Genomic DNA, 24,233 nt, shown 5'->3' on the forward strand with positions numbered 1-24,233 from the left:
TTGGAAGGCATTCTTCTGAGCACTTCACGCATGAACTTATGCTATCCTCAGAACAGCTCTGGGCTATAATTATCCCCATTTTTTGGCTGAGGAAAAGGAGGAACAGAAAAGTAACTCTCCCAGAGTCACACAGCTAGCAAGCAAGGAAGCCTCGATGCCGACCCAGGTAACTGGCTCTGGAGTCCAGCTTCTTGACTCGACCATGCTACTGTCTCCCGAGAATTTCAGCACCAACGCTGACTATGACCTTGGACAAGTTGGCACTGCCTTCCAAAGACCACGCTGTCATACACAGACAGGACACATACATGCAACTCGGGTTGTTTCTACGAGGTGCGCGATGTGGGTGCTGGAATGCACACGCTGGTGCCTAGGACCTTGGAATAATCTGGCCCATGTGCCTTTCATATTTGGTTCATTTATGAGAGCTCTACCTTAGTCCTAGTTCTCAGGGAAATTTTGATTGTCGTCTCCTGTCTCTTTCCAAATTTGAGCACCTGGTAGGCTTTTTATGAATCCTAGTTTGCTACCAGATTTAACTTTTCAAATAAGACCATCTCTTACAGGTTCCTAAGCTAGCTAGCCAAGTACCCGGGTGTACATACTCTGGCCTGCAAAGGTTAGACCTTAAACTTGTCTGGATTTTCTAATTATTGTTGTATTTTTTTTTCCCCTAAAGCAGGTATTGGGTTTCCGGATTTGCAAAATGTGTCGAATGTGTTCCTCTGTGTCTGTGCTTTTGTGAGTGGTGCCATCCATTGCTGATTTCCAGGGTCATATCGTCTGAGAGTAACGGCGGTACAACAGACGAAGGCTGTGAAGGTGGCAGAGAGGAAGAATAATAGGATTTGTGCTAACTGCAAAAAATACATAACTACGTATTCTGAATAGAGAAATGATACCTGAGCAAATCAATTCTAGAAGACCCTAGTCTTTCACGAGAGGGAAAAAGGCTGATGATGAGAAGGGATGCATTTTCCGTTAATAATTTGGTAGAGGTCTTCCCGCTGAAGGCAATATGCACTGCTGAACGGCTTTTCCTATTCTCCAGCCCTCAATCCATCCTTGTCGTGATAATTTTGGAACACAATGTAGCATCTTCTTTCTTGGCTCCAATAAACTGCAGTGTTTGCCGCTCATCTTCTTTAACAAGAGTTCTTATCCTTTTATAAAAATGGACATCGGAGTGTAACAGGCCATCTAAGCCCCTAAAGATATCTGGGGTTGAAGGAAGAGAAAGACTTACAAATGAGGCAATAAAAAATAAATTACACAACATTAAATTTACTAAGTAAGCAAGATAATAGAGTCTGAAAGCCAAAGGTGCTGAGTGAGCAAGCTTCCACTCCATTCAGATCTCAGTCGGCTTCGATGTGACCTGCATGCTAATCCAGCTGTGAGGAAGACACATTGGTGAGCTGGCCCTCATTATCGGCATTCGTTATTCAGTTTGTATGAGATCTTTCATTACTAACCTTCTCTTTTCCAAAGCCTATAACCGAGTGGTAAAAATTTATCTCTTCTGTTATTTTTAAAGGACCGAATTTGGCATACAAATCCTAGGGCTTAAAATGGAATTTTATTTGAGGAGAAAATTGGGCTGCATTTAAGTGAGACTCTATTAAATATTACACAAGGTTACTAGCTTAACTGTTAAATCTAAGGATGAGAAAAACAGCTAATACCATGAGGAATAGTATTTTTATTTCTGAATGCCCAATACAAACAGACCAACAACTATGTGAAAACACTGATCTGGCAATTTGGGAGCCCCAGAAGATTCCATTCCTTCTGAGGCACTCAGAGAAGGTATTTCTGGGGATGAGGGATTAGAGTAAAGCCTTACAGTATATTCTTCATGTTAAAAAAAAAAAAAAGCCAGGAGACTTAAAAATGTGAACAGCCCCCAAGCGAAAACAGAGATGAGGTAGATCTCATGACTTGTTGGTACCGGAAGATCGAGGGCAGTGCAGGCAGGCTCTTTGTCCATGTGCGTCCAGTGAACAGACTCGTGGGGTATGACTTCTCCCCAGGGAGCTGGGGTCCTCGATGCCATTACTGGACATCAGGTCATTGACCCAAGACAGCATTTCTCAACATTCTAAAGTTCGTGCCCCCTTTAGATGCACTTGGCAATGTTGTGATTCCCCCAAGACTCTTGTTTCCTCCACAGGGCTCCGGGTTGAGTCATGTTAAAATGGAAATACAATGGCCAGTCCAGCACAAGACTTCTTATTAATTTACTTCTCATGAAATAGATTAGACATATGAGATCCTTTTCTAAGAGCAAGTTGTAATTGGAGGAAAAGGAGTTTGAGGGGAAATGACTTTTACTGTGCCAGATACATAGCAGGGTCTCAAAACGTTAGCTCTCCAGCTGGGTTGCTGGTGGTAATGATGGAGAAAGGGAAACCAATGTTTCCAGCCTTACTGGATTCTGTACATAATGAAGATTTTTACTCAGCTGGCATCCGACTGTAAGTCTCCAGCAGTGATGAGGAAATTCCCCCACAAGAGAAACTCAAGCAGAGAGAAGAAAGCCTATGAAAGACAAAGAGTTAGTGGAATTATTGGCTCTAATATTTTGCATGAAGTTATATTTTTCCTCAGGGTGTTAGTATCCTGAATCTTAATTTATCTTATTATTTTATTTATTTTGCATGGCTGTTTCTTCCTCGGTCCATTTGCATACAAGCTCTTTGCGGACAGAACTGAATCTCCTTCAAGGCATCAAGAACCTATAGCCCAGAGCTCCCCAGCCCCCAGGGTTGGTTCGTCAGACCCAAGATCAGTCTTTGCTCTATGTGACAGCGCCTGTAGTTTCAAGCAATGCCAAGTACACAATTACTTTCCTTAGATTACTTTGGCATAGTTTGGGTATACAATAAATTGGTTCAAGTTGCATTTCAAGTTAAGTAGAAAAGAAATATATACCCTTTCTGGTCCATTTGCCCAGCAGTAGATATTCTTAGAATAACATGAGTGGCTAATAACACAAATTCTAAATAGAGCACAAGACGTTCTATTCAAAGCAATATATGTTGACCATATCACTAATAAGTTTTGAGTATCTTTAATTTATTGATCTATTAGGAACTGGAGATAAAGGAAATCAATTGCATATGAATTAAAAAATAAAATTACTTTGTTAGATATGATTAATTAGAAAGGAATTCTGGGGGCACCTGGGTGGCTCAGTCCGTTAAGTGATCATGATCTCAGGGTCCCGGGATTGAGTCCCCCATCGGGCTCTCTGCAGTGGAGAGGCTGGTTCTCCCTCTCCCTTTGCCTCTCCCCCCTGCTCATACTCTCTCTCACTCTCTCTCATGCTCTCTCTCAAATAAATAAATAAAAATCTTTAAAAAAAGAAAAAAGGAATTCTAGCCAATGTGGGGTGCCTGGGTGACTTATTCCGTTAAGCATCCAATTCTTAATTTTGCCTCAGGTCATGATCTCAGAGTTGTGAGATCAAGCCCCATGTCAGGCTCCACTCTGGGTGTAGAGAGAGGAGCCTGCTTAAGATTCTCTCTCTCCCTCACCCCAGCTCCACCCCCCACCCACTCACATGTGCTCTTTTTTCAAAAAAAAAAAAAAAAAAAGAATTCTGGCCAATTTGGAAAGATTTCAGTTGAAGGCCATTTTCTTCATTTCTGCGTGTTCTTAGACCCAGGGACTTAGGTGTAAATCTGTTAATGAACAACTTGTATTCTTCAAAGCGTGCTACATCTAAAATAGTAAGCTATCTATGTGTCTATGACTTATGAACACAGAGCCTAGGTATGCTCAAATTATTATTTCTTTATACCTCTTTTAGAACCAAAAATTCCTAGCCAATGAAATCATTTTATTTCTTCCTCAGAGGAATTTTGAGTGAAAAGAAAACATTATTATAACTTGCCATCATCACATGCGCATGGCTCCATGGCTGGCATTGCACATTATGCTCGGCTGACCTCAGCCCCAGCCACTCAGCAGAGCTCTGCTTGAAGTACAAAAAGTCACACTGAAAAGGCAAACCTTAGACTCAGAGAGACGGTGGGGCCCAAATACCACATCATCCTCCAGGTGTCAGAAAAGAGACCATGCATCCAGCCTTCCATGCTCTGTTACGCTGGACCACATCAGTCTTTATCAAGAGTGACCAGAGGCAGCAGTGGCATAAAACAATTCTAAGTCACTGCGAGTGTTCTGGAACACCAATATCCCGCCCTCTCGGACAATGCCTCAACGGACCTCCTTATCTCAGAGGAAGACCAGCATATTCACCCATTCATTCAACAAACACTTACTGAGTACTTACTGTGTGACAGGTTCACTGAAGTGCTCAAATAGGGCTCCTTACAGCTAGGAGCTCTTTAGCATAGGAGATTGCTATGGAAACACCGATAAAATATTGACTAAGAACTATATTAGAGGCTTATTCTGTGTTGAAGACACATGGAAAGGAATAAGCAAGCAGTGATGTTTTGGAGGAAGAGAAGGGACCGGAGAAGAATAAGAATAAAGAAACATCGAGAGCAGGGTTGAAAGCAAGGCACAGTTTCAGCACATTTTGGCAGGAAGCATAGGAATTTACTAATAAGTTAATTCACACTCTGAGTGATATCATGCTTTTTCTGGATGTCCCTTAAGAGTCTCAAACTGAGGGGCACCTGGGTGGCTCAGTCATGATCCCAGGGTTGTGAGATCGAGCCTGGCATTGGGCTCTGAGCTCAGTGTGGAGTCTGCTCGAGATTCTCTCTCTCACTCTCTCTCGGCCTCTCCCTACACTCAGGTGCGAGCTCTCTGAATGAATGAATAAATAAACAAATAAATAAATAAAATATTTAAAAAATAAGATTCTCAAACTGAACTGACTACCCCTAACCACACACTGACCCACACTCTCTGCTTAATTTCCCCACATTGGTTTTGGTATCATTAGTCATATCAGGTCTCGAAACCGAGACAGTTTTGATTCTGTTTCTCCTGTATACCTCACATCACAAAGTCTCGAGGATGAACTCACTTTACTTAAGAAATATCAACTCGATCCATCCCCTCTGCTTCTCCTCCATGTCAAGCCCATGTCAACTTTGCCTGGGACCAGGCATGGTCGCCTGTCTACTGTAAGTCGCTTCTTAGCAAGGAGCAGCAACAGGCTTTCAGCCTCCCACTGTACTGGATGCCCCTCTGTGTAGGCCGTGGTATACCCATGCCGCACCATTACGGTGCCCCCAACCTGCCCTGCACTGCTCATGCCCCTACCTTGCTCCTATGTTCTGTTCGGGGGCTGGGAGGTATGCTTACATGTGTGCTCTGTGCTTGCCACCTGGAAATCCCTCCCTTGTGCTTTAATGCAGCCCCCCTGAGCTGCCTTTTCATGTGCAAATTTGCATTCATTACTCTAGTCCATGGTAAATGCCCTGTCTCTGATTTTTCTTACTTCTCTTACCCATGTATTGACTAGAACACAGCACAATGAATTGTAACAAGTTACTTGAACAAGCTGAACACAGTAGGATACAAGCAGAAAGTAACAAATCTACTTTCCATAATAGATTATGTCCTGTGGGGGCTTGGAATTCTGCGGCAGGGTCATGGGTGATTGGTTTCTTTTCTTCTCTTTGTTCCTTCCCTTTTTACTCGCTAACTACTTATTTTGGCCCTGCCTTGTTTGGTTGTAGGGAGCACAAGGCAATGCAGGTGACAGTAGTGAATTCAGAAAAAAGTTCCAGTGTTACATGGCTAATGTGGTTGTATCCTGGGGTCAAGGTCAGTCGTGCATGTCCAATGACCAAATGTCTCTTTCTTGTGTGGGGATTTGGTAGAATCTTCAGAGAACCACCCTGCCTTTCCTCTGCCACCCGGGGTCATCTCACTGTCATTTCCTGAACAAGCTAATCTTCCAGCTAGCTGTGAACGTCTCTCCTTCATCCCCAGCTCCTGGCCATCCAAGCAACAGGACCTTACTCTGATGGTCACCTTGCTCCACAGATGACCAACTCAACAGAAGTATTTTTAAAGCAAAATTTTAATTTTAGAATAGTTTGAGATTTACAGAAAAATTGCCAAGATAATACAAAGAATTCCCATATATATCCTGTTTAGTTTCACCTATTGTTGACCTCCTACATTACTATGGTACATTCAACACAACTAATGGACCAGTATTTATACTTTACTATTAACCAAAGGCTATCCTTTATTCAGATTTCCTTAATTTTAAAACTCTCATGTCCTTTTCCTGTTCCAGGATCTCATCCAGGATACCACATTACTTTTAGTCCTCCTGTCTCCTTAGGCCTCCCTTAGGGCTGTGAGTTTCTCAGACTTTTCTTGGGTTTTTTTTTTTTTTTTTAGATTTTATTTATTTATTTGACAGAGATAGAGACAGCGAGTGAGAGGGAACACAAGCAGGGGGAGTGGGAGAGGAAGAAGCAGGCTCATAACGGAGGAGCCTGATGTGGGGCTCGATCCCATAACGCCGGGATCACACCCTGAGCCGAAGGCAGATGCTTAACCGCTGTGCCACCCAGGTGCCCCTGGTCATATCTTTTATTAAAATGTCTTTTGTTAAAACTTCTTGAGGTGTGCCACAAGTATTGGACAGGTATTTTGTAGAATGTCCTTAATTTTGATTTGTCTGATATTCTTTCATGATTATACTGGAGTTATGAGTTTGGGTGAGGAAGACCACAGAGGTAAAGTGCCGTTCTCATCACAGTACATCCAGAGTGCGTGCTATTACTGGCCTTGATCACCTGGCCGAAGTTGTGTTTGTCAGGTTTCTGCAGTGGAAAGTTACTCTTTGTGTTTCCCCTTTCCACCCTGTACTTTTTGGAAGGAAGTCACTATTCTCAGGCCACACTGAAAGAGTGGGGCTTGGGGGGGTCATGTTCCATTACCTTGAAGACAGAGGAGCTACAGAAACTATTTAACTTTCCTCTGCATGGGAGATTTGTCTAGTCCCATCCATGTGTTTATGTATTCAATCATTTACTTATATCACTATGGACTCATGAATAATTATTTTGTATTTTGGGTTGCAATCCAATAGAATCTTTTTAAGACAACTCCGGGCTAGTAGCCTTTTGCAAATTCATTTGACCCAGAGGAAAATTCACCCATCTTTGCCCCAGCAAGCCGTGGACGTTTAGGCCATCCCAACATAGCCTTTCACTTCTGCTTGGGTTTCTCCAGCTAGCCTGGGACCTTCAGTGTGTCAGGTATATAGCCAGGCATCCGTTTCTATTTCTCCCACCTCCATGAGACACGTACTAAGTAGATTCTTGCAAGATCCCTCATTTGGCCAAGGCACTCAGATGATTCTCTCTAAAGTAGCAAATTCTTAGACCCCATCCCAGGCCCACTGGATCAGAAACTCTGCGGCCAAGGCTCAGCGGTCTGGGTCTTACCGAGTCTGACATCTGATTCTGATGCCAGCTGCAGTGAGGGCCACTGTGGTGAGTAGTTTGTGTGTTCTCTCCCCGACTTGACTATAAGCCCTGTTAGAGCCACCAACCAGCCAAGCACATAAATTGACACACGGCAGGAGCTCAAACAATGTGCTGCAATTTTGTTCTACTTTTTTCTCTGCTATTAAAATTGCACTGCTTTATTTTCCAAGGGCAGTATTAGCTCCTTGGTGTTGCCGGGTCCTGGGTGCCTCTTCATCCCCTAGAAGTTCCTCCAGTTCCCCCATACCTTTTATAAAACTCTCTTTAGTTAAAACTTCTCGAGGTGTGCCATCTGTTTCCTGTCAGAATCCTGATGGATACCATGCCTTAAAAGTATATTCATTTTTGTAAAGGACCACAAAAAGAGTGCCTATTCCAAAGAAGAAAATTGCTGATGCTATACTTTTAGGTTTTGGTTATTTGAGGATAAAGAACTTCCCAACGCTATTCTAAAGAAAGAGGTGAGTTTATTTTCTATGTTCTGTGTGCCAGAACTATCCCAGGCCATTCTACATTGCCTATTTCATTCTCACAGTAATAATTATGAAGTTTTATTATTTCAATGTTACTGGAAATCCAAGCTCAGAGCAGTTGTGACTTGCTCAGATCACAAAGCTGGACGGTGGGAGCTCCAGGCTGGAGTATCTGTCTGATGACCAAGGCAGGGTCATTAAGCCCCTGGAGGCCCCACGCATTGTCCCTTTGCACAGCTGACCCCCTCAAACACTATACAGGAATGGCGCTGCTTGTCAGGCCGGTCAGGAGGCGGAAGATAAAACCCTGGAGATACCTGGAATGTAGCTTCTGCTTGGAGACAATGGCAGGGAACTCTGGGAGGGGGGAGGTGGCTGATAGGACCACAGGGAAGAATGGGGCAGGAGAGACATAAGAATTCATGGCGAAGGGCTTGAGTGTCACAAAAAGTGTGTGGTTTCCAAGGATTAGGCTGTGAAGGCAGAAAGAAATTGTACAGTATTGATAGATGAAGAAAAAGGACAAAAACAGACCATATTACAGCTAAATGTCAGTAAAAAGCAGTTAAGAGAGACAAATACAAGGACAGTACAGGTTTACAAGGACAGTACAGGTTAACATTCAGAGGGTGAGCGAGATTACGCTAACTTGTCAACTCTCCTGACTAGGGGCTCTCCTGGCCTTTTTACCCCTGGGTAGAAGATGGCAGTCACTGGAATGTCCAGGGAAGCATTCTTTAACCATTATCATGTGAACCATGACACATCTCCTGAGTATTAATGCCAACCTCCCAAATGGGTACAGTAGATGTCAGATTGAAGTCGACACTGAACACAGCAAGCCTTGGCCGTCTGTAAACAGTACCAATAAGAATATGCCTGGGAACGTGCCTTGTAGTGAGTGGTTCATCTAACCATCATAAATAATGCCTATTGAATAAATGGGAATGGGAGTTGTAGCTAGAACAAAACACCACCTTCCTCAGCAAGGGGGACAGAAATGGTGACCCTTCACCCCAACTCCGTGCTCCGCGCCAGGCATGCCATGGTACCTAAACCCAGTGGAACTTATCAGATTGTAGCAGAGGGGTCGGACAACAAAGAAGCAACTTTTCCAACTGCAGAAAGTGCCGTAAAAGAAGTAAACAAGATAAGAGGGAGAATAATAGGGTGGTCAAAGCCCCCTGAGGAAGAAACATTTAAGCATGGGCCTAAAGGTTTCCAGAGACAAAGACAAAAACTGACCATTCAAAATACATGAACAAAGCTTTTCAGATGGAGAGTGCAGTCAGAGCACAGGCTTTACACTGGGAACGCTCTTGGTACCTTCCAGTGCGTGTGCCAAGCATGGAGTGCGTGGGGGGGGGGCGCGGGGCGGGGGGCGGCAGGAGATGAAGCTGGAAAGAAGTGTTAACCTGAGACCATGTATGAGCCTAAGGAGCCCTAGATCTCTCTGCAACCTGATACTATGATTCCATCCAAGCCCTGGGGCTCTGCAAAAAAAAAAAAAAAAGAAGAAGGAGAAGGAGAAGGAGAAGGAGAAGGAGAAGGAGAAGGAGAAGGAGAAGGAGAAGGAGAAGAGAATGAGAAGGAGAAGGAGAAGGAGAAGGAGAAGGAGAAGGAGAAGAAGAAGGTGGATGCACTTTCCTTTCTTTGCCAAGAGTCAGCCCAGCTCCTGCTCCTGGCAGGCTGTCCAGAGCCTTGGCAGGTGCAGGCTCCCTTGACTTTATAAATGGGCAGCCTGTAGTCAAGAATTTCCAAATGTGATTAAAATGAAACTGCCATTGAAATCAGGTTTGGCTGCCTGTCTCTCTGGTACTCAGAAAGAAGAGCCCCTCCTGGACCTGGCAGGCAAACTCAGTGACATTGTTTGGAATAGATTGAGGAAGGGTTGCCAGGTAGACAGGAGATTTCAATAACCGTGCAGCCAAATTAGTAATTAGAGGGACTGGGGACTGGGGACGCACCATGAAAAACCCTATGACCTCTCCATTGTTGAAGTCATTGAGATAAATGAGCTCTGAAAACAGTGCTTCATTTGAGAAAGTGGACGTACTTTATGATTAACTCCTTATGAGGCTGGCTAAACACTGTTCGTTGAAATCAGAAAATGCTAAGTTCTTTATAATTCTTTCGGCCAGTTCATCCCTCCAACAGTTCAAGAGAGGAATCGTTGGCCCCACATGCTCTACCTCAGTAGAGAAGTACAGATAAAGTCCATTTTCCTGGAGGGTTTCAGTTTGAATCCAAGGCCAGCAGACCGAATCTCTACAATTTCCTCTCTCCCTGGTTCCTTGCGTCATGGAAGAGATGGTTCCAGAACAATAAACAAAAGTAATGCTTTGAGTAAATGGATTGTACCTGTGCGTGAGAGTAATGAGGAACCACAGCCAACACGGCAGCCACACGTTTCCTCCGTGGCTTTTGTAATTGAAACTGATGGAGCTGGGGAGCTGACTGGGTTTTGCATAAATCATCATCGGTAATACACTTTCAAGGGTAATCACAACATTAATATACCAAGCAGGAAGTGAAATAATTAAAATTTAGCACATTGCAGTATTGAAGTTTCCAAAATTAATGTAAAGCACCCTTCCTCGGTACAAATGAGCAATCGCTTCAACCCACAGAAAGGGACATTTAAGGAAATACTACATTACGCACACCGTCCGCAACAAAAAAAATTTCCACTCTCCTCTCCTTTCTACCTTGCAATCATCTGCATGTATGTATTTTAATTGCTTTTCCTTCCTTCTCTGGTGGTGCTAGGCTTTTTTAAAAAATTCGTTTTACCTGCCTTTAAGCTAAAGATGTGGCATAAAGCCATCTAAAATAGAAATCCTGTAAATCTGGGGGTGCTGGAGAGAAAAATTGTTCCCCTATGACGCTCAGGAAGATAATTCCAGTGCAGAGAGTGAATATGGATGCGTACAATGGGGAGAAACCTATGGTGATGAGCATCTCATTTCAATATATCTGTGTAAAAGGTAATAAAACATCCAGGCTGGGTACCATAGTGAGCCACAGGGGTGAGATACTCAGTGGCACTAAATGGCTCACTTGTCCTGATAAAGCAAGTATCTTTAATGCCTCACGTCTGACAAAAGATAATGAGCAAGAAAGCTCCCTGTTGTAATGTATAATCTCATATGCAGACAGGTTGAACACAGCAATATTTTGCAACCCCCCTACCCCCCCAGTGTGTGCAGCCTAGGAACACCTTGACCTAAAAGTACAAAAATAGCAGCCGTGGCACTTGCTTTCACCAGGATGTTGGGAAGAGGCTTCCCCCAATGGGCTAGATTACCAGTATTCAGCATCCCAGTAAAAGCTACCCCACTCCCAAACTGTAAAGTAGGTAAGGTTGGCTCTGGGGTCTCCTAAGTCACCTTGAGGTTATTTCTTTTCTCCTCAATATCACCCTTTCCACAGGGAGTTAGCAATCTCCCGGTGTCTGGAGAGAAGAGGAGGTCATGGAGTTCCCATCACTGTTGTAAGAGTTACTTGAACAGGGCACTTCATCTACACTTTGTTAACGAGATGAACCCCAAAGAAGAATTTTGTTGTTGTGCTAACTGGTAGTTCATCCTTTTCCAAGGAAGATTTGGGTTGTTCTTTTCCAAATACACTGATCACATCTGCCACTCCCTTGTACATTCCTCCTAGCAAATGGCCCGTGGCATCTTGGCATTAAACCACCCAGAAACACTTAGGGTTATCTGCTTCAGAGATTTATTCTTACTTCTTCTTCCAGATCATTCATAAGAGTTGAATTATGTCAGTCCTTACATCTATCCCTGACAGACTTCACTCTGACACTCACTCATCCTGGGAGTTCTTAGTAAATTTCTTCTTAGAGGTCAGGTTCAAAGAGATAGAGGAATTTCGAATGGTGGTATTTTGGACACTAGAGAAGGGGTACTGGCAGTGAGAGATGGGATAGTGTCCCCAATGTCTCTTACATCACGTTATTCAAATTGTGCTTCCAATGCTGCGCATCTGGGAAAGCCAATTCTGACGACCATTTGAAGCAGACACTGCCATTTCCTACATTGAAAAATCCTCTGGTGGGTTTGGTTACCTTCAGGTGATGGGATATGTGAAAATACAGAGTAAGGAGAGCTGTCAGTTAAAGTTAGGTTTCTAAGGATCACCTGGCCAATGAGAATGCCCAGTAAACCATGACCAAAGAAACTGCTTCATTTGGAAAATAGAGCCGTCATCAGATTATCTTAATGCTTTTTTGAATGAATACTTCTGAATGTCCTAAGTGCAATTCTTTCTGTTAATACCAGAGCACCCAAATGCAAACAAGTCCCATTGAAATTCTGTAGGCACAATCTAAGCATACGTCGATGCCAGTATCCTTCATCAAAACTTCAGTATCTTTAAATATCTCTCCAAGTCTTACCTGGTACATATCCAAAAGCTTTTGTTACTGTTGAATCTGTCTCAACTTCTAGGATTTTCAGGGAGGAGAAAAATTGGGGTACTACAGGTGCCATCGATTCATATCAAGTCAAAATATACTGATTGAATGTCTACTAAGAGGGAAAAATGAAAAGTGGAAAACAGAGAGGAAAGAGGTGGAGGAAAAGAAGGGAAAAGAGGGAGAAGAGAAACAGAAACACAAGCAAAGGAAGAAGGAGGAGGAGAAAGAGGAGGGAAAAGGGGCAGAGGGAAGAAGAGCAAAGCAGAGAGAGGAAGAAGGGAGAGGGATAAGAACAGGAAGGAGAAGAAATCAAAGTAGAAACTGTGCTCAGCTTCACTAGGCGACACTATTGGGACCATCTTCCCCATCACCCTCCCACGCTTGCCTGTCACCACTCACCCTCCACGCCCGTGATGATGTCCCTTTATCACACTCACAAGTATGTTAGAAAAGCTACAGTATTTCTAAAACTTTCATCATTTGGTTCCAAAGGAATCAACTATCTGAGGGGTTTTAACCAAGGGTCTAGTTACTTCCCTTCCAGGAAATGTGCAAAGTGTCCTGTTTGTAAGTTACCGTGATGATACAGGAAGAGTCATTTTCTTCCAGATTTTATTTTGGTTTTGATCATGTTGAATTTTGATAACTTTGTCATCAAGCATAATTTTAAAAATAATGTAATTATGGAGTACATAGCACAGGTGAAATGTAATTATTTGGACTCCTAGGAAATGAGCTCTTACAAGCAAAGTAGCAACTTGAAGGAGGATCAGGAAACCATGTGTCATCCTCTGATTGAGTGATGCTGCCATCTGTACTGGGCTGAATCCAAGCAAGCAACCAGCCAGCCAGAAGGCTAAAGGCAGGATCAATGAGTTGCAACCCCAAGGAACATCTGGTTCCTTGATGTTAGGCACAGTAATTCCATAAATTGTTAGAGCCAGAGTGTCTTCAGAGAAAACATAAAAAATGAGAAGTTTACTATTTCCTCCTGCCAGCTGACATTCTCTACTTTGGCCCTCTTGCACAAGAAAATGTAAGTCATGGCCTAATAATAAAATAGCTGCTATAGACTGTGTCCCCCCAAATTTATGTGTTGAAACCTAATCCCCAGTGTGATAGTATTTGGAGGTGAGTATTGGGAGGTGAGTAGGTTATAAGGGCAGCTACCCCATAAATGGACTTAGTGTCCTTGTAAGAGAGACCTGAGAGAGCTCCCTTGACTCTTCCTCCATGTGAGGACAGAACCCTGTGAGAATCAGGGAACAGATGCTCACCAGACACCAAGTCGGCCGGCACCTTGACTTTGACCTCCTACCTCCAGAACCGTGAGAAATACATTGTTGTTAAGCTACTCAGTCGATGATATCTTGGTAATTGAGACTAAGGCAATAATAATTTGGGAAATAAAGCTCTCCGGTAGACAATGTATAACTTCAGAACAAGAATTGGCATGATGCCTGGCACAAAGCAAGTGCTCAATTAAATAAATGATCTCTTCATTGTGGACCAACTTGGGATTAGAATGGGAACTGACTCCAACCTAGAAACTGGACCCAGAGATAACCAATAGTTCTGAGTTTTTCCTCCCCTAAAGCCAGGGAATTTTAGAAGTTAGTTCAGAGACCCAGTCCTCAGGGGATGCTCCACACTAGGTGGCTGGACAAAGATGGGATGAGTGGGATCTCGGTGTGTGTTTGCCATCTGATAAAATTAACCTTTGTGCACAAATTTTAAGTTATAACTTGCTTTAGTTGACGCAGACAGCAGAAGTACAAGGGATATGGAAAAAGAACAGACAAACTACCAATATCTTTAGAGCATTCCTGAAGGCTTCTCATGTATGATGCAAATTCAGTTTTCCTTTGAGCTTTGATCTTAGTTTCACCTAAAAAGGAAAATGCCTTTTTATTTGGCTTGTTTGCAATTTTTAAAACTTATTTTGTAAATATTTTATAATATTAAAACACTATATAATGAGGACTCTATGCCTCTTGCAGCAGAAAATAATTAATAATACTTGGCACTTGATGGCACTTTTCATCATTAAATCTCTTTGTAGACATTAATTAAGGGAAAGATACTTCATCTCTTTAAAGTTGCTGTTACGCTCCCATCATTGCATTTCATGAATATCAGTTGCAACAGGAAGTGAAATATGTAGAATCCAAAATAAAAATCTGCCAGAGGTTTGCTTGATAGGTAAAAATAAGCCTTTATGTGCTTTCTATTGTACTCTGTGCCTTCAATTAGGTTTGTAAATAACTTTTATTCATGGCTCTATCTTAAAATCTATTTTTTCTTTGATTACAACTACTGTGATAATGTATTAAAAAACAAATATTTTATAAAGTACTTTGAATTATTCAAATGTAAAACCTTCACGAATAAAGGCACACAAAGCACTCCTATTTGTGGAGAGAGAGTTCAGTTGGCAAAGTCAAAGCGGCCTCCTGCTTTTCTATCCTGGAAAGTAAGAGGTTTATTTGGTGAAAGAGACAATCCTTTTGATTTTCTTCTTCCACCCCTCCAAAGGGACAAAATTTATTCACTTTTGGGGCCAAACTTACAGTCTTATTTCAATGGTCCTCTTCTTCCAGAAGTCTCCTCCCATTGGTTTCTGATGTCTGGATTTTTTAAGATAATCCTATTATCTTGGAATTTGATATAATAAACTTTGTCTCCTACTTCTCATGTAAAATAGCCACCAGCAGGCCCAGAGCTCCAACCTCTTCCCGCATTTCCATCCTCACTTGTATTTACCTGTCTTGGAGACTCACTCCTCTCTCACCCAAGCTCATTCCTCTGTCAACACTTGGAGCTTCCCTTTCACTCCTCCAGCAATCAAGATGTTTAACTTTATCAACTTCTCCCTCCTTACTGACTCCATGCTGGAATCCTTTACATGCAAACCATACCAGTTGTATACATGCCCTCTAGGTACTCTCTTGTCTTCCTCTTCCTGTTGGGCTTCTTACAAGAGTAGCCTTCCATATGAGTGGTCTACATCAATGTCTCTGTTTTCTCTCTTTCCATTCATCCTTCAGATGATATCAACTTCTTTCTGCCCTCACAACCTCCTGCACGGTGACCTCAGCACCTGGCGAATGAAACCAACCATCATTTAATTGCCATATCCAGTAGGTGTTTCCACCCACCACCTCCTCCTTTAATATCATTCTCCTCTGGTTCCCCACATACCTGTTGAATGCTCCTTTTCTGTCTTTTTCAGGGTTGTCATCTCCCTGAATGTTAGCATTACTACGAATTCTGCCCTATGAGTTCTAATCATTGCGTTCCCCCTCCCTGAGGGCTTCATCAAGCCTAGACTGTAACGACCACTTGCAACCACAGTTTGAACACGTTCTACCCCATTCTGCTCTTTTAGCATCCTGTTTCCTCTGCCCGGGGTGTCATTCAGCCTGGGTAACTCTTTATCAGTCTTCAAGACCAGGTTCAAGAATTCTCAAATGCCCTCTCTTTCTTTTCTCCTTCCCCCCCCATCTCCTAACCCTGACAGCAGTGTTTGTTCCCTCCTCAGCCTGCCATAGCTTCTTATATGTGTGTGTGTGGATGCGTGGATGGAGGTATGTGAGCGTGATATGTCTATACTTGAAGATTTCTTGAGGAAAGGGATTCCAGCTTAATTATCTTTGCATTCTTGGCACATAGAGTAGTTGGGATAAGTCAGGCCAAGATGACTATTTTGTGTTAGGGAATGAGAGAGAATAATAATGTGAATTTGGTTCAAGGTTGCTTTTTCTTTGTTTTACTCTCAAAGTGGCTAACGAACAAAGCAAAGGTTATAAATCAGACAAGAGTGTTGGGAGAGAATGTAGCTCCCTATTGCTTCTCTTTGTATCTCACAGAGGTATGCTCACGTCTTGGTGGTGTTGGCAGGCCACACAAGGTGAGGAGTCTGCTAAGTCAGGGAAACTGAACACGAGCATGAATTTGTTTCCTTTTGTATCCACAGCCATGTCCGAACCCAGAAATGTCCTTTCCCACTACATAAGAAAACAGATTTGCAACTGGCTAAGTGAGCAACCTCCAGGTTAATGGTAGGTTCCTAGCCTCCAAATGCTTGCTTTGCCAGTACTGGGTCAAACTTCCCTTACCTATACTTATACTTTAGGGCTGAGGAATTTTTACATGTCCATTTAGCTGTTTTTTGTGGTCAGGTAAGGCTAACTTTATAGGAGTTTCATAAACATTAAATGAATGACCACCTGGTTGAAGTAATGTGTTGACTGTGTAATCCATTGCCCTGTAACACACTGGCTGTGGGGATAACTCAGGAGTGCTGGGTATGAGTAGAAACAGCTTCTCATCATGGGTTACTTGAGATAAGCAGCTATCTGAGATAACCTAGGGACACCAGTCTAATAAGACCAGTTGAGTTTAAGGAATGGGGTTTCCTTTTGTCTATCTCTCTATATAATTCTGATATTACATTCTATCTTCATACTGCTTCCCATTCAGTTGTAAAAGGCCAACCCAACTGTGGTGATGTGAACGATGACTTATCACGAGTCCATGAAGAAATACCCTCGCAAAGGATCTAAGAATGGAGTGGATGAATGTGTATGTTTATGCATGTATGTATGTAAGTTCATTCATATAAACTCAAAATTAATTCTGTTTAAGTTGAACTTTGTGTCCTAAGAATTCTATTTTAGGTAGTATCACTTATGAATGCAAAGTAACAGCATAGCTACTGGTAACTTCAGCAAGGATTTAATAACAACTTACCAAATGTCTCTAGAGATACAAGAGAAATATGGTTACCTAAATAACAAATTACCTTTAGAGAGCTTTCTACGTACCAAGGACTATGGAAGACCAGTCTTTGGATTCAAGGACCTTACAAAGGTATTGATAAGGCAAACCATATCTACATGAAACATTAAGGAAGAGTATATTTAATCATATGTTAAATTATGTGATTCAGGTGAAATGCTATAGACTAGGAATGATGTGGGAGCATATCATCAGCCAGCACATCACTGGGGAGCAGCAGGTCTTTTGAAGTCGGGCAGTTCTAAGTTGAAGTTCAGTACCTGCCAGGTCATTTTAACCTCAGGTAGCACTTAACTCATCCCTTTAAGTGTAAGTTTCTTTAACTGTGGCAGTAATTCATCTATTCTGCTGACTGGCCACTTCTGCACCCTGAGTTTTCTTTCATGTAATGTTGCTATCAGAACAGGTGAGGCAATATGAATACATTAATATTTTATTTGATTATGATGATTATGACCAAATCAGAGAAAAATGCACATTATCTCTTCCCAGAAGGTGCTGTGCCCTAGGGCTCAACCCAACTCTTACACACAAAATCCAGTCAACCTCTTGATGATCTGCTGCTTTGTCTGTCATCCAAACTCTTCCTAAACCTGTCCCTCTGCCTTCTTCCAATGGTGGAGCCAATGTGGCTGCACATTATTGCCCTTTGATTACTATTTATTTTTTACCTGCAAATGTAAAATTATGACTGTTATGTGGAGCCAGTCCAGGAAAGACAGGGGAAATATTTCCTAGTAAAAAGAACAGTAAATTCAAAGCTTTGAGGCAGAAACAAGTGGTACATATTCAAGAGGAGAGAAAAAAAATCCAGTACATCTGGGACATAGAAAGCAAGGGAGGCCGTGATGGGAAGTGGGGGTGTGAGAAGTAGGCAACAATCCGATCAGGCAGACAAGTTAGGAAATGTGGGCTTCTTCTAAGAACAATGCAAAGCCATGGGAGGTTTAAGCAGTGAAGTAACATGATTAGATTCATGATTCAAGGCTCATTCTTACTGTTAGATCTTTATAAGGGAGTGAGAGTGAAAACATGTAAACCAATCGGGATACTGTTTCCATACTCTGAGCTGGAGGTGATGGTGTTTAGGCTAATGTTATGACAATGGACTGTAAACAAAATACAAGATACATAAATATACATTTCCAACAAATGTGACACATTTGACTAATATAAAGACCAGTATCATTGGGAAGTGAGCAAGAAGAGTGATGGGAGGGTGAAGAATCATATCAAAGAGACTAAGTTAGAAAATGTGCTGTCATGTTTGGCAGAATCTATTGTCAAATTGGATGTGGGGGTCAAAGGGAAAGAGATGACCTAAAGATGATTTGTTTCCCAGTCTGTGGCCAGAGCAGCTGAGCTGCTAGTAGTATCATTTGTGGTGAAGACAAAGTCCTGGGGAAGAATTGATTTTGGGAGGTGGAATCCAGAGGTCTGTTTTAGACATGATAAGATAAATAATAGTAACTGCCTTGTATGATTGTTGGAGCAATTGAATGACTGAATGTGTATAAAGCACTTGGCCAACGGGACTTAGACACAGTAAGAACTCAAAAACTATTGTTACTTTCATTGTCAACAGTATTATGCATATAACTATCTTCACCAACTGGGAATTTACTAAAAGCAGCTCCATTTTCCCATGACTTCACTAGCCCATCATTTATGGACACCAGCAATGCATGCTGCATTCTGTAGAAAATGTTGGGTTGGCTCCTTTCCCATATGCGCATGCCATCAATTTTTTTGTGAATGGAAGGAAGTGAAGCAACGGTAAATGAAATTTACAAAGCCCCTATGTAGCTGATTTCTTTTCTTTTTTCTTTTTTTTTTTCTTATGAAGATTAAGGGTTTTTCACAGATGGGTTACATTCTTTCCATCATTAGTTAAGCCCATCTTTGAAAATTCTACACAGGAAAATATCTGAGAAAGGCAGATCAATCTGACTATGCAAAGAAATCTACTTCATATAAAGTCAGAGGATCTGAAAGGAATTAGACATAGAAGAGAAGAACCAGGGATTTCCCACCCCCTCCACATCTGCCCCCACATCTGCCCCCACATCCGCCTCCAGATGATAAATAGTCACCCTCCTGACTCGTCCATATACTGAGAAAGGAAGAGCAACAGACAATAATCGCCACCCACGACGACACATAACTTCCACTTGCCTTCAGGATGTGAAAGGCGCCAGGACAGCTTCTGTGAGTCAGCTGAGAGGAACCAATGATTTAGATCCACCTTCTTTATCAACATCCCCGAATCAGAAAGCAAAATGAATAACCAGCAATAGATATCACTTCCAGACAACCTGCCTCTAAAAATAAAAGCTAAAAAGGACAAACATTTATCTTGAATGTGGCCCTGGGTTTGCCTGGGCACTGTGTAGACAAACGTGGATATAGTTGGCCATTCTTACCAAGGGTCAGGAGGGAAAGACAAATGAGGGAAATATTGCGGCAACTTTCTTAAGGCCAATGGCTCTTCAGAACACCTCAATGCCACGCGCAACATCTCAGATGTTCCGTGGATGACCGTCAGTTCACAGGAATTGCCAGAGGAATTTGTCAGGATGACTCTGGTCCAGTCCAACTCTTAGATCCTTCTAGGGTTCTCACTGGCTGGTTACTTGTCTGCCTTGCAAGAGGCTAAATTTGTCATTTTTAATTGACAAGAAAAGTCTGAAATCCGTCAAAGCCAAATGTAAGAGGGGCTGAGAGTCATTGAAAATGCTACTAGGAAAAGGTCTGTTCCCACAAAGGGCATTTTGCTCTTCAGGAAGCACAGATGAGGCAGACATATTTGGAGTGTGTTTCTTTCTGCAGATGTGGCTGTTTCCCACATTACCTGTACATCACGTAAAATGGCATTTCCTCTGGTCATCACACATTTTCTTTCAGCAGCAGAGGAACTGTCTGTGTGCAGGGCACATGATTGTCAGCCCGTGAAATAGTGCTTTTCGGGAAGCTTAATCCAGGACCCCTAAGGTCCAAATTTGTTTCCTAAAGGTCATATGTGTTTCTTCTTCAGACGATAATGCATATCCCAAGGATAGCACTCTGTAAGTTGAATCTTCAAAGCTCCAAAGCACAAGTACTGAACATTTAAAACTGGGGCGTCAAAGTAACCATTAGCAAAAGAGAACAGGCAATCCATCCACAACGCTCTGCACCTCTTAATAACAACAGGACAATAAGGGGGCAGGGAGAATTTGCATATTTAATATATATGATCTGAATACGCACATGAGAACAGACTCGAAGATGTAAAGTTGAATACAGTAAGACGAGGTGGAGCAGAAACAGAAAAAGTACGTTGAGAAATCATTGTTCCTTTCTTCTTTTTAATTAGAGAAAAAGTTATTCATCTTAAAGTGTTAACCTGGGTCAAGCCTTTTTCCAGGGAGTTAACTATGCCAATCCTCTTAATCATAATCACACCAATCTGTGTGATAAAATCTCCAGAAAGCCTGCTTAGGCATTGTTCAGTTAAGGAAAATGTATTATGCATGCTTCAGTGTCCCGAACTGAAGGTTTATTTAAAGCTGTAAATAGTTTCACGCTCATATTATCACTTTAAAGAAAGACAAGAAATAGACCAAATAAGCTTCCTGCCTCCGACCTTCTGTGGTGGTGCCGCCCAAAGATTTGTGAACACAGCTCTCCTTTTAAGTTCCAAAACTTTATTCCAGGATCTTCCTTTTTAGCAAGATGGAATCTGTGACAGTAAATGGCACCAGGAATCAAACAAAAGAATGACAGAAACAATGGCCATCACAATTCCTCTAGGTTCTTTTCTGGCCCGTGACAGTCACTGTCCAGGCTGCAATTCAGAACCCAGGTGCGAGGAAGAAAATCACACCGTTCCAGAATCTTCCAGGTGTTGAATGTTACAATTTTCTCAAAGATCTTTAGTCCACAAGAGCAACGGCAGGGTAAGCAAAGGCAAAGAATGTGGACACTATGTGAACATCTATACCCTCCTGGGCTCTGCTCATTGTCAACTATGGCCCATGAGGGTCCTATCTTTACCCACTTGGGAGGGATAGGAATGTGGGGGCCCTAGATCCCTGCCCCCGTACACCAGTGTTATCTCCTGGAGATGCAGGGAGTTAGGGAGCTACTGTGTTTTGTTATAAACAAAGTCACATGTTTCTCTGCCATATGCTTGCTCTGTCCTCTTTATTAGCAAAGATCCTGTCAGATGCACTTGGTAGAAGAGGGATTAGCCAACAAGAGCTGACACGCTCCATTCCAGAACCAGAGAGACTCTGATAGATTCCTCTAATCCATCTGTCTGCTTTTAGGAAGGGCCATGGGATGTCACCTGCACTGCTTCCTTAAAATAGGGAGAGTAGTTCTAGGATATGGTTGGTGGCTTTTAACCCACACACTCAGTTCTCAATGGTTTAGAACTCATTGTGCACAAAGTCTTGCTCTGTGATGCTGAAGGTGACCAGTATTAATGTTGGCTTCAACTGGAGGATCCCTATGAAGAATTGCTTCTTGGATACGTGTCGTATCGTTCCACCAAGATCTTGAGTAACCAGTTTTAAAAAAGAACACGTAACCTGAATCAGTTCCTGTTTTGGAGACATGTTTGAGGCGTTGTAAGAAAACACAAAGGGAATTGTGTATTGAACTAAGTGATTTGGATTTGCTCAGCTTCCTAGAATTGAGGGAATTGCTTGACTTAAATCAGCTGGTGTCAGCAAAGTGGGGAGTCTTAATGAAACTGGTCTTTGAGATACTGGATTTTAATGACCAAACTAAAATATCACTTTCAAAAGTTAATGTTTCAAATCCATATGGCTTTTGTGGCTGTTCATGTCTCTGCTAAAAGTTAAAACAAAGTCACATATGTAGACCAACAGGGGGCAGATGGGAGCCAGATGCCAAAGGAGAGACTGAACCTGTTTGTCAGTTGGAGTGGCCAGAGGAAGCAAACAGCCCTGACAGGGATTCTGTTCTAGGCAAGCTGACAGACCACTTCCAAGAGGCTCCAGCACACTTGACTTCATCTAGTCCAGATCATCAAGGTGAAGCTGAAACTCTCAGGAGAGGGACCAAACTCTCCCAAGAAGATGTAAGGGAACAGGAATACACAGGATCCTCCCTACTTGGGTCCCTACTGTTGTGGCTAAAGAGAAGAGGGGCGATAGGGTAATGTGGAAAGGTTATTCCAGAAACTATGTCTGAAGTGGTCACAGGACATAACCATGAAGCATTATTGAGGCTATCAGATATCAATGTCCAGTCTAAGAGGTGTAAGATCAAAGAGGCCTTTATGCACAGATCAAGATACCTGGCTTGGAACCCTTCTGTAAGGAGGGCAGAACATGCCAATAAGCCAAAGGTCACCTCTGGCTGCTTTCTTACTCTCTATTGCACAGACACATAGAGACCTAGAAGTCATTATAGAGACCACAGCAAAGACATTTTCCTGTTCTTTGAAGGAGTGAAAAACATTAGGCTGGAAGTGTTTACTTGTTATGACTTACACATTTTACTCTTGGAGAGGTAAAGAAACTATGAGAAACTAGGGCAGACAGGCTTAACCCTGTGCTCAAGTGAGTTCACTGGGAGCTTGAAACTCACCTTTGTCTCTTTGCGCAAGCCCCCTGGAGAGCAGCCCTCGGCCCAAACCAAAGGTTATGAAGAAGTGCGCCAACAGGCATGTGCACCCTAGAATACCATGAATGCTGGGCAGCAAGGCACCTCATGGATTGTTTTAAACAAGCCACAACAGGCTATGCCCTGGAAGGCCTAAGAAAGTTCCTCCTTGAATTTGGTCACAAAATATGGAGGACAGGTGAATTGCACTCTACAAAGTCAAGTATGGTTTTGTTGCACTTACTGATTTCCAGTGTGATTCATTTGTCTCAGCAATTGGACGTCTGTGTCCACAAAATGGAGGGCATCCAGCCAAGTGTGGGAATGTTCTGATGAAGTTTGGAATTTGTGTGCAACATTTTCCATGCTCGGCTGAATTACTTATGGAAAGCAAGATGCTGCCTAATGAAAAAAATCCCAGAAAGAAGCATAGGATATATTTTCCTGGGATTAATGGGACTAAGCAGTTTACTTTTGCCCGTTATCACGGCTGAAAAGATAAAGAGATGACATTGCATAAGTTGTATTAGTGCCTTATTTTTTAATTTTATTTTTATTTTTATTTTTTTTTAAAGATTTTATTTATTTATTCGACAGAGATAGAGACAGCCAGCGAGAGAGGGAACACAAGCAGGGGGAGTGGGAGAGGAAGAAGCAGGCTCATAGCAGAGGAGCCTGATGTGGGGCTCGATCCCATAACGCTGGGATCACGCCCTGAGCCGAAGGCAGATGCTTAACCGCTGTGCCACCCAGGCGCCCCTTTAATTTTATTTTTAATTTTAACCCTCCCATAGCCTCTTTTTCTTCTCCCTCATTTTGCCTTTACAACTTCCTGGTGAAAGGGGAAAACTGGTATTACATAACTTTCAATGGAGGAAAATCACACATAACTAGGTTAAAAGACATGCTTTAGGGTTCCATAACTCCAATTGATTGTGTATCAGAGGGGTCTTGGCAGGAAATTTGGATAATTTAAGGAAAATTTAATGAAGTGAATTATTACAAAGGCATGGCCAAAAGTAGAGAAATAACTGGGGGTTGTGCAAGAGGCTGAGGCTGGTAGAGGCCTGGTAAAGGGACAAGATGAGGAAGCAAATACCCTAATACCCAGAGGTCCCTAATAGGAGGACGAACTTCAGTCAAGGGAAGCAACCAGGCCAAAGCAAGCCTGAGTGGCAAAATCCAGTTAATAAACACCCAACCCAACTCTCTTCCATAGCCCCTCTGTCATGCTGCTTGTGTCTTCTCTTCTCCTCTCCAACCATTGACCAGACCCCGCTGAAAGCCAAAAGACAAAGAAACCTATCAGTGGAGTCCAAAGGATGGAGTCTTCAGGGAGCACTCTTGGGAAGGGAAGCTCTACAAAAGATGGTCTGTTGAGCCAAGCCTTCTGATTGCTCGCTCCAGGATCCCTCAATGCCCCGTCTGTCATTCACTGTTGTTTCCCAGATAACTAAGGATAGGTGTGTTGTA

The sequence above is a fragment of the Ailuropoda melanoleuca genome, chromosome 7, assembly GCF_002007445.2.
Source record: "Ailuropoda melanoleuca isolate Jingjing chromosome 7, ASM200744v2, whole genome shotgun sequence".
NCBI classification, from domain to species: Eukaryota; Metazoa; Chordata; class Mammalia; order Carnivora; family Ursidae; genus Ailuropoda; species Ailuropoda melanoleuca.